Here is a 10,915-nt window from a genome sequence, read left to right as displayed (position 1 = left end):
GCATGGTATTTATGGTTGATGCTAGTGGTAATGTTATACCATGAGTAGTGTTGCACTTGTAATATTTATGCTCGTCATTATGCCATGTTCAGTTTGAGATTATTTCATATGATGGATAGTTATGTTGCATCCCGTGCTTATGTTGATATCATGCTCATGCTTTGTATATGCATCATGTTATTTTATCATGGCTCAGCATATTGCATTCAAGTTTAACCGGATTAAATTGAACTTGAACAACTGTTGGCTGAGTCATGCTGCCACCATATCAAAACTGACCAGTGCAACCACGCTTACCTTATGGGGAGGTCCTAACTGGGTCTATTGTCATGCCTCTCGCCGGTGCCTCCAACTATGGAAGGTTATGGGCATGCGTACCCTGATCAGGTAAGCAGACATAACCTTGTGTGCCCGTTGTTGTTATTTTTATGGATCCGGTCCCCGTGAGGGACGTTTGGCCACGACGGTGGTCGTTGTATCTTTGGTAGACACGGGGCCACCCAGGACTAGCCCAGTTGGGAGTGGGTCGGAGTGGCCGGGAGAGTGTCATGGCAGTAGATCGGTTTTGTCAGAACGCCGTTGGTCCACCCGAATGGGAGTGCGAGGCCATGGGTTCCGTGGTGTGGGTACAGTGTACTAACCTCTACATTGTATATTAAATTTATCGATAGTCGCGCCCGCGGATAAGGGCCCAGTTCGTGTCGGTCCCACCGTGAGTCAACAGTATTAATAATAATAACTTGATTAATAACAACCCCGGTTCGATGAGGAGACAAGTTGGTTGTGATCGCCGGAAAGATCACCGTTTGAGACCAAGTGTTGGTCATGGTTGTGATCGCCGGAATGATCACCGTGGTATCCAGGATACCGAGTTGTTGGATATTCGTGATGTTGTGCGAGAGTCATGGGTAAAGATCAAGCACCTTGTGGTCATTTAATGATTACTACGGTATTGTTTATACCAAGCTTGATTTGATCCTGAGATAATCGTGTGATGTCCGAGGTTAGTAAGTGATGCATGTGATGGGTACCTGAGCAGAATAAATGGTGCATGTAGTGTCATCATGTTGCATGCTAGTATCATCAGATTTATATGTATATGCCATGCTCATATTGTTCTAGCAGTATTATGTTCATGTTGTTCGTGCCATGATGATCTCATGATAATTCCTGCTTAACCTGTAATTGTCATGCTATTGTTTGTCTTGAATGCTTCTGGTTAATTGTGAGCTTGCAAGTACATTCAATGTACTGACCTGGCGTGTCATGCCAGCTTGCAGGTCGTGCCTGGAGTGCTTGCTTGTTTGGTGTTGTTCCTGTGTTCGCAAGCTAGGATAAGCGTTCCAGCCACAGTCCCTGCGGAGTCGAGTTCACCACTGTTGTCGTTGTTCCGCTGCCAGTAGTTTTTCCGCTGATTCGAGTTGTTCTGCTGCTTGCATAGAGCAACTGAGGATGGCGTAGTGTCGCCGTGCCGATGTTATTCATTGTAATATCGGAGACCTTGTATTCATATTCGTGTAATAATAGTAAGCCGGTTTGTTCTATGCTAAGCAGTGCCGTATTCCAGAAGACTTCTCCTCGATCTCTGGGCTAGAATACGGGGCGTTCTGGTTTTCTCTGAGTCGGGGTGCCACAGGCTTGGTACCAGAGCCAGGTCTGGCTGTAGGATGCCTTAGTCCGCGCGAACATTAGAAAGCGGTAGTATAGACCCCAGTTGGTTTGTTGCACTTGATTGTTGCATTTTTGTGGCATAGCATGCATATAGATTATTATTTTGTCGCTAACGGTTGATCTTGTGAGTGTAGGCGGCATCGTTTTCGGTCCACCGCCTGCACCCTCCTTCTTAGCATGCCTGCTCTTTGGTGTTCGGCGTCATCTCTGTCCTAGCAGAGTGATGCCCTGGCACATAGAGTTCGAGGCACCATTTGCAGGTGTTATGCTCAGGTATTGCGTATATTTTTCCGCCACCCACCCATATTATTTCGGTGATAGACTTGTTTCTATCCCGAATCATGCCATCCATCTCGTCCCTCTGGCAACCGTTACTGATCTTGGTTATCAGAAAAGGGCAATGCCAGGGAGCCTTGCTTTTTCACCGCTACCCTACTCAGTCATTCTATTCTTTGGACGTGTACGAATCCCTTTCGTATGCTTGATGATGATATGGTCGTGACTTTTGTGTCTCGATACTTGATCGTCAAGTCCTTCCTCACCTGTGTATCCATCCAGATCCAGCCACTATTCAGCCAGTGCTTGGTGTAGCTTCGGTTACGCCAACTCCTTCCACACATGGATATAATTTTCGTGCACACCGCCCAGCATATTAGACCGTAATACCGGAGTTTCCGTGCGATTTGTATGCTTAGGTGTGCATGCATATTATGGTGTGAGTAGCAGTAATATGTGATGATTGTTTGATTAATTATATTAGTAGTATGTTTGTGTGCTTTTGTTTTAGTCGTTTCTTTTGTTTCTTTCTTTGGGCCTTCGGTGTTACAAATTTTCCCCTATTAAAGTTGCTCGTCAGCTGACACCGGACCCGAAGAGTCAGCAAGAAATGCATATATTTGGAAACTCAGCTAAGCAGAATGGAATTGTCAGCAGACTGCAGTGAAATTGGAAATAGCTCGTCTGAATCCTGGATGGAATGTCAGTATAAAGTTTGCATTAACGTGCACTCCTCATAGCAGAAATGATCAAATCAGCAAGAAGATAAATTGTGTGCAAGGTTGACAAAATATTATCAAAGGTATGGCTCAGATACAAGTTTAATTTTTCGCTGAGGATGATTTTGGAACCCGATGTACCTGGAAGCAAGCAAAAATATGGCATGTACTCACAAAGGAGGATAGTCCTGCAAAACCCCGTTTCATACAAGAAATCAATAACAAAAATATTAAGATGGTTATATATGTGGAAATCGGTCCGCATATCACAATCAGAAGCTTCTGGTGTAAGCAACCCAATCTTCTCTCGCAAGATACCCGAGAAGCTTCCAAGGCAAGATCCATCTATCTTCCTCAGTACGATACATGGATGATTTCCCGTACAAGGTACTCTGCCTTCTTCAGTAAGCAACCGCAAAAGCTTCCGGCATAAGGTACCGAGTCTTTCCCCAGCAAAGTCTTTAAGGGGGTAAGCTTCTGAAGCACGGTACCCAGTCTTCTTTAGCAAGCTGTCCGATGAAAGTTTCAAGCACAATCCAGCCAATCTTCCTCAGTAAGACATTGGTAAAAGGTAGTACGCTGTGAATTGACAGCATATGACAGTGAATCCCAAGAATCAGATCCGCAACATTTTGGTCAGAAGCAAGAATCAGTCAGAATACACGTCTGTCTCGGGAATTAGATTCTCATATATATGCGGTGAGCATACCACCAAGATCTTACAAGTCACTCGGATGAGGATCTGACAACCACGTGAGGATGGTTAAGAGAGGAAAGCCAGTATACACCGCAGTGTGAAAAAGGATTATGAGGATTGACGACATCAATGAGCTCAATACAAGTACCTGTGAACCTGGAAAATGATCCTGATGAGCCCTTGTCCCCTGTTTCTCCAATGACGGCACCACGCCTGTGATCTAAGCTGTTTTTAGCTATCTGGGGTGGATGCCGATTTTTATTTCTCTCTTCAACGACTGTCACGAGTTCTAAGCTGCTTTTCGGCCGTCCTGAGCCGTGGTTGAGTTATTTCAGTCATGTCCCAGGTCTGAGTTGTAAAGACCGTTCTGGTGGCTACTGATTTATTTGCCGATTTCTTGCAAAGGTTTGAATGATCATTTTCCTGCAGTCAGAACTTGAGAGGTGTTGAACCTGCCATTTAATGGGGTGCCCTGCCAGAAAAATGAGGATAAGCTGCGATTGCCGAAAAATTGCACCGACATTACCTATGGTGATACGAAGAAGCAATATGACCCAGCTCTTTCAGCCAAGGATCCAGACCAAGAAAACAATAATGAAGGATCAAGACCAGTGATGCAGGTATGAAAATTGTTGCAAGACCCGCGTGGTGCAGAACCACCGTCAGTCAAGTCTGCAGATATTATCATACAGGTCAAACTCTTATGCTAGCCACGACAGGCGACAATCAAATATTTGGTACGGATCCAATACTCACGACAGTGGAACCAGTTAAGATGATTCAGAAACTTCCGCGATAAGCCAGAATCTGTCAGTAAAGCGGTTATAACCCAACTCACTGTTTGGAACCCGAAGGACCTGCATTTAGTGGAGAAACCCAATGCAAGGAGTTAGATCTTGGGTGTCCACTAGAAAAATCTGATCACCACTTCATGAAAGATTGTCAGTGCCGGATGACACACCCAGCGGAAATCACTCTTGGATTTGTGAGACCGACATATATTTTAGTCGTGAGAATCAATCACAGTCAGCTAAGTCAGCAGATCTAAAAAGAAAGTAGAGCCTGTATAAGCATGAACAAGCAAGGTAAGATCTGCCAGAATATGGATATATTAAAGCAAACCACCCCAGGGCCAGTCAGATAAAAATTTAGTGGGAACAAAAATAAGAAAAAGGATACCCGAGTTGGAAACGGTTTCCTTAAGTCAGTATCTTCATACTTGTTCCCTGAGCAACCAAATCTCGAGGACGAGATTTCTTTAAGGGGGTAAGGTTTGTAACAGCCTGATTTTTGGCCCTTTCTTTTTCTTTGTTTTTCTGAGGTTTTTGCCTGAGATTTCCTTTTTCTGTGGCTTTGTGGTCTGGAAACTGAAGAAGATGAACTCTTCTTTGCTTCCAGAGTGGCTTGTTATACCCAAATCCTTCCCTAGACCTTGTCATTTTCATCCTAGCCCAAATCCCAATAGTCTTTTTATTGGGAATATTCCTTTTCTATTAAAGGAATAACTCAAATTACCCTAGGTTGTGAAGCAACCTTTATTTCCATCACTCCTAAAATTCCCAAATAATTCTCATAAATTGTTTGGGTCATATCTTTCTCAAATATGGTGAAATATTTCATTTGTCATGTTTATCATCATGCTCAAATAATTCATTTCCTATTCTGCCCTAAATGGCACATTGTGAAGCAAGTGTTATTTTACTTTTCCCAATTGACCTAAAACTCCTTGGACACCTTTTCCTGTCCATATAATTGCCACATGCCAAAATGTAACCTCATTTGCCTAGTAATTATTTAATTATGATTTTCCAAAGTTTCTATCCAGAAAGAAGCTTTGTGAAGGAGGTGCAATCTAGGCATATCCAAATGAGTTGCCATTTTGCATGATCCCTCATATCATCATATCATAGCCCTCCACCAAAGTAGAGCTCATGTCATGCCTCCATGTGAGCTCATCTTCAATTCTTTGATTCTGTCCAAAATCTCCGTTTGTGAAGAAAGTATATTTTATATTGCTTCATTATGGCTGCCAAGTTTTCTAGGCCTTATATTATCCATATAACCTACCTCCACCCATTTTGGGAATGTTTTATCAAGCCATTATTCCTCTAGAATTTTTCCAAGATTCTGGACAGAAATGATGTTTGTAAAGCAAGTACCATTTTGGATGGTCCATTTGGTATGAGCTTTTTACAGCATATTTATATGTCCATATTGTGAGGATTTGCCAAGTTTCATCCCATTCCATAACACCATGTGAGTGCATCATCCTAATCTAGTTTCTGGACCAGTTTATGTGGTTGTTAAGCAACTACATTAAATCTTGATTCTAATCCTCTCCAAGTTACCAGGGTGAAAGTCCTTCTTACCCTAAACCTACCAGACAACTCCATTTCTTCCAATACCTTTTCTGTTGCTCAGCAGTTCGCACCCAAGTTTACTGCAGTAAACTTCAGAGGGTGATTACCATTCAACCGGAGCTCTTTTCACCAAACTACCACCTCAGTTGCAACCTCCCCTGGATGAGCTACGCACTAGACAACGTTTGCAAACCTTTGGCACCTTCTCCTCGCCAGCTCACGCGGTCACCACCTCTCTGGCATGCCATGGCCGCGTCCAGAATGGCTTCTTGCTCGGGGCCCTCCTCCCCTCGTGGTCTTAGCGCGCGTGAGCATGTCCTTTGTCTTCCTCTCGTCGTCGCCGATCACGTGGACCCCATTGCCCCTCCGTCCGTTTCCTCACCGACGCCCACCGACGCTCGCCGCCGAACGCCCACGGGAGCACAGTGCCCCGACATGTTTTAATGGTGCTCGGCTTCTTCCTCTGCTCTCCGGCGTCGTCTACTCCTCTGTGAGCTCTGAATCACTTCCCCGTCGCCTTCCCCGAGCTCGTGCGCGCGCACGCGTCCGCGGCGACGCCAGCGCGACACCTCGCCCCGCGGCTATATAAGCCCTCCCCCGAGCCCTTTGAGCACACCACTGGCCTCCCCGCACTCCTCTTCCCCTCCCCCCACTTCCCCGAGCACCAGAGCCCCTCCTCGACCTCCATTGCCGCCATGGCCGCCTCGGGTCTCCTCTCGAATCCGAGCCACCCGAGCCACCCCTCCACTCCCTGACCTCTCCACGAGCTTCCCCACACGCCGGAGACCCTTCCCCTCACCGCCATTCTTGCCGGAGCCCCTCCAGGGCCGTGTCCCTCGAGAACGGCCGCCGCCTTCCGTCCCTGCCTCCTCCCGTCGCTGTGGCCCCGCTCCCTCTCCGGCGCCACTGCTGCTCCAGGCGGGAGCGGCACTCCGTCCCGCGCCGTCCGCTGGCCTCGTCTCGACCGGAAGTGGCCGGAGCCGGCCGGCCCATCGCCGGCGCTGTGCCCTCCCCAGCCTCTCCCATGTTCTGTCGGGGAGGCGAGAGGAAGAGGAAGACCCCCGTCCAGCTGGCCAGGCGAGCCCCGCCTCTCCCCGCGGGCCCCACCAGTCAGCCGCACGACATTGACCCCCGCCCGGTCCAGCGTGGATAAGTGACGGGCCCCACCCGCGTGGGACCCGCACATCAGCGTCACCCTAGCCGGCCCCGCGTTTGCCTAGCTGGATAAGTGGAAACACAGTTGCTTGAATACATTTTCATTAAGGGAAAGCTTATTTTGGTCTTAGTTCGGTGAGAAGTACGTTTTACTTCTGGGAAAGCGTATTCCCGGTTAACTACGGCTATAAATACGTTTTCTCCGCTGAGAAGACGTATTAAACTAAATGTGCTTTCTGTTTTTCCGCTCAGGGGCCTGTTTGTAGAGTTTATCTTACAGATTGGTCCCTGGATTTCAAACGCTTATATCTTTTTGCTTGAGACTCCAAATGAGGTGATTCCAAAGCCCACTTCTTCGTCTCGTCGAGCCCGTTCTGTTGGTTTCATTTTCACTATGGTTTGACACTGTGAAAATGACCTTTTTTCCCTTGCCCGTAAACAGCCCCTCCGAGAGAGAACTGTTTCCAGCAAATCTTTCCGCGACTTCACCGCACTGCTCCCCGATGCCTTCTTCACCCCCAGGCAAGCCACAATACCCACTTGCATGATATTCATGCAGTAGCCATGGTTTTCAACTTGAATATTTATTAAATGATTGCTTGTTTAAAATATGGTTATCGTTGTTTCGGTAATGCTTCTGGGTTAGTGCTTACTTGCTTGCTATGTTGGTATGCACCTGGTTAGCATGCCTTGCTAGTTGCTAGTATTACTTTCATATTGCCATGCTTGATAGTAGTACATGTTGGGTTGGTCATGTTCTTCGGTGCATGACTAACGTCGGTTATCGAGTATTGTTAATATGCGTTGTTTCCTTTGTTGTTAGTTGGTTAAGTGTTACTCGGTAATGTTATTGATGAGTTCTTGCATGGTATTTATGGTTGATGCTAGTGGTCATGTTATACCATGAGTAGTGTTGCACTTGTAATATTTATGCTCGTCATTATGCCATGTTCAGTTTGAGATTATTTCATATGATGGATAGTTATGTTGCATCCCGTGCTTATGTTGATATCATGCTCATGCTTTGTATATGCATCATGTTATTTTATCATGGCTAAGCATATTGCATTCAAGTTTAATCGGATTAAATTGAACTTGAACAACTGTTGGCTGAGTCATGCTGCCACCATATCAAAACTGACCAGTGCAACCACGCTTACCTTATGGGGAGGTCCTAACTGGGTCTATTGTCGTGCCTCTCGCCAGTGCCTCCAACTAGGGAAGGTTATGGGCGTGCGTACCCTGGTTAGGTAAGCAGACATAACCTTGTGTGCCCGTTGTTGTTATTTTTATGGATCCGGTCCCCGTGAGGGACGTTTGGCCACGACGGTGGTCGTTGTGTCTTTGGTAGACACGGGGCCACCCAGGACTAGCCCAGTTGGGAGTGGGTCGGAGTGGCCGGGAGAGTGTCATGGCAGTAGATCGGTTTTGTTGGAACGCCGTTGGTCCACCCGAATGGGAGTGCGAGGCCATGGGTTCCGTGGTGTGGGTACAGTGTACTAACATCTGCAGAGTGTATATTAAATCTATCGATAGCCGCGCCCGCGGATAAGGGCCCAGTTCGTGTCGGTCCCACCGTGAGTCAACAGTATTAATAATAATAACTTGATTAATAACAACCCCAGTTCGATGAGGAGACAAGTTGGTTGTGATCGCCGGAAAGATCACCGTTTGAGACCAAGTGTTGGTCATGGTTATGATCGCCGGAATGATCACCGTGATATCGAGGATACCGAGTTGTTGGATATTCGTGATGTTGTGCGAGAATCATGGGTAAAGATCAAGCTCCTTGTGGTCATTTAATGATTACTACGGTATTGTTTATACCAAGCTTGATTTGATCCTGAGATAATCGTGTGATGTCCGAGGTTGGTAAGTGATGCATGTGATGGGTACCCGAGCAGAATAGATGGTGCATGTAGTGTCATCATGTTGCATGCTAGTATCGTCAGATTTATATGTATATGCCATGCTCATATTGTTCTAGCAGTATTATGTTCATGTTGTTCGTGCCATGATGACCTCATGACAATTCCTGCTTAACCTGTAATTGCCATGCTGTTGTTTGTCTTGAATGCTTCTGGTTAATTGTGAGCTTGCAAGTACATTCAATGTAGTGACCTGGCGTGTCATGCCAGCTTGCAGGTCATGCCTGGAGTGCTTGCTTTTTTGGTGTTGTTCCTGTGTTTGCGAGCTAGGATAAGCGTTCCAGCCAGAGTCCCTGCGGAGTGGAGTTCACCACTGTTGTCGTTGTTCCGCTGCCAGTAGTTTTTCCGCTGCTTCGAGTTGTTCTGCTGCTTGCATAGAGCAACTGAGGATGGCGTAGTGTCGCTGTGCTGATGTTATTCATTGTAATATCGGAGACCTTGTTTTCATATTCATCTAATAATAGTAAGCTGGTTTGTTCTATGCTAAGCAGTGCCGTATTCCAGAAGACTTCTCCTCGATCTCTGGGCTGGAATACGTGGCGTTCCGGTTTTCTCTGAGCCGGGGTGCCACATGTAGAAACAATGGGCCTCCTAAGGGCTGTAGAAACGATGTGCCTTCTATGGGCCGTAGCATCAATGGGCCTTCTACGGGCCGTATGATCGATCGGCCAAACATGGGCCAATAACAGACCGCATTATGGGCCATAAATGGGCTAGATTTGGAATCGTCTGTTCGTGGGCCAACCATAACGGGGCATCGTCAATCTGCCGTATTTGATGACGCTACGAAAACGGCCCAACCGATTAACGGGCCGCAAACGGGCAGATTGTAACCATGGGCTGAATTTGGCCCACACGTAGAAAAGGCCAGTAACGGGCGTAACCGAATGCTGGAAATAAGCCTAAGAATAAATGGGCGCTGAGAAGGCCGAAAGATAACACGGGTTGGAAACGGCCCAATGGAATAATGGGTTGTTAATGGGTATAAAGCGTTACACTGTTCATTGCGGGCCAGATTCACCACGGGCCTTTAATGGGCCAAGAGTTAAAAATGCCCTCGTATGGGCTGAAAGACATCATGGGCCATAGATGGGCCGGAAGTTACAACGGGCTGGAATCATATTGGACGGCCCAGATGAAGCTACTGGGCTTAATTCCGGTAGGTCGTAACGGGCCGTGAGTTAGCGGGCCGTAAATGGGCTATATACGAACAGGCCGTTAACAGGCTCTCCGTGGGCCGGGCCGTTACCGTTTGACAAAGTCAAACGGGCCAGCCTTTTCATTGAAATGGGCCTCTGTTGGGCCATGCCACGTGTCAGCGTATCATAGGCGCCTCCTGTCCAATGAATGGATGACATCTGTCCCAACGGTGAGCCAACACGTGTTTCCTCCGGCCAATGACAATTTTACACGTGGAAAATCCTCATTGGTCTGGGCTGTTAACGGGTTATCGGATCCAAAACCGGACTCGATAGCTTAATGGCGACCCGTTACGGTGGATGCCACGTGTCGGTCACCCTTGACGAAAGCACTTCTATGACGCGCGATTTATCATCATGGAAGTGGACACTTCCGTGATGATAATTTTGGTAATGTCATGGAACACTTATACGACAGCACATGTATGACTATCTTGATTCTGTCATAAAATCGTCATGGATGTACATGCATGACAGAAAACGTGACCTGCTGTGACAAACACGTATCATCACGGAAGTGTCTTTTTTTGTAGTGGAAAGAATACAGGCGAAGATAATGAACAAGAATGAACACAGAATAGAATGATCAAGTAATCTATCAGCATAGAGCACGAATAATAACTACTGAAGGAAATGTAGTAGAGTAGATAAAACCAGTGGTGCTCGATGGCAATAGAGGAGTTTGGTAGACCAGTTCACCCTTCTGCCAAAGGGCTACTTCTAGTTAGAGGGGATGTGATTTAACACTGAAGATAAACTCTGTTCACCCTATTCTCCTTCAACACAGAACTGACTAGACTCAAGTTGATTTCACTCGTGGTAGATCCTCGTAGGCGATCTCCAAACCTTCGGTCGACCTTCGCGAACCACAATCACTCTTGGTTGCTGAAGATCAGGCTTAGTGAAGACA

The 10,915-nt window shown here is 46.7% G+C and overlaps 1 long non-coding RNA gene across 1 annotated transcript; it reads left to right on the top strand.

Moving 5' to 3' along the window:
• The first annotated feature begins 6,180 nt into the window (after positions 1–6,180).
• LOC141042439 (uncharacterized) lies at positions 6,181–9,293 on the top strand. Its single transcript, XR_012205225.1, has 2 exons — positions 6,181–7,400; positions 9,017–9,293. It is a non-coding gene; the product is annotated as an uncharacterized lncRNA (long non-coding RNA).
• The last annotated feature ends 1,622 nt before the right edge of the window (positions 9,294–10,915 follow it).

The sequence above is a fragment of the Aegilops tauschii genome, chromosome 3 (genome assembly GCF_002575655.3).
Source record: "Aegilops tauschii subsp. strangulata cultivar AL8/78 chromosome 3, Aet v6.0, whole genome shotgun sequence".
Classification (NCBI taxonomy): Eukaryota; Viridiplantae; Streptophyta; class Magnoliopsida; order Poales; family Poaceae; genus Aegilops; species Aegilops tauschii.
This window is presented reverse-complemented; position numbering and strand designations above follow the sequence as displayed.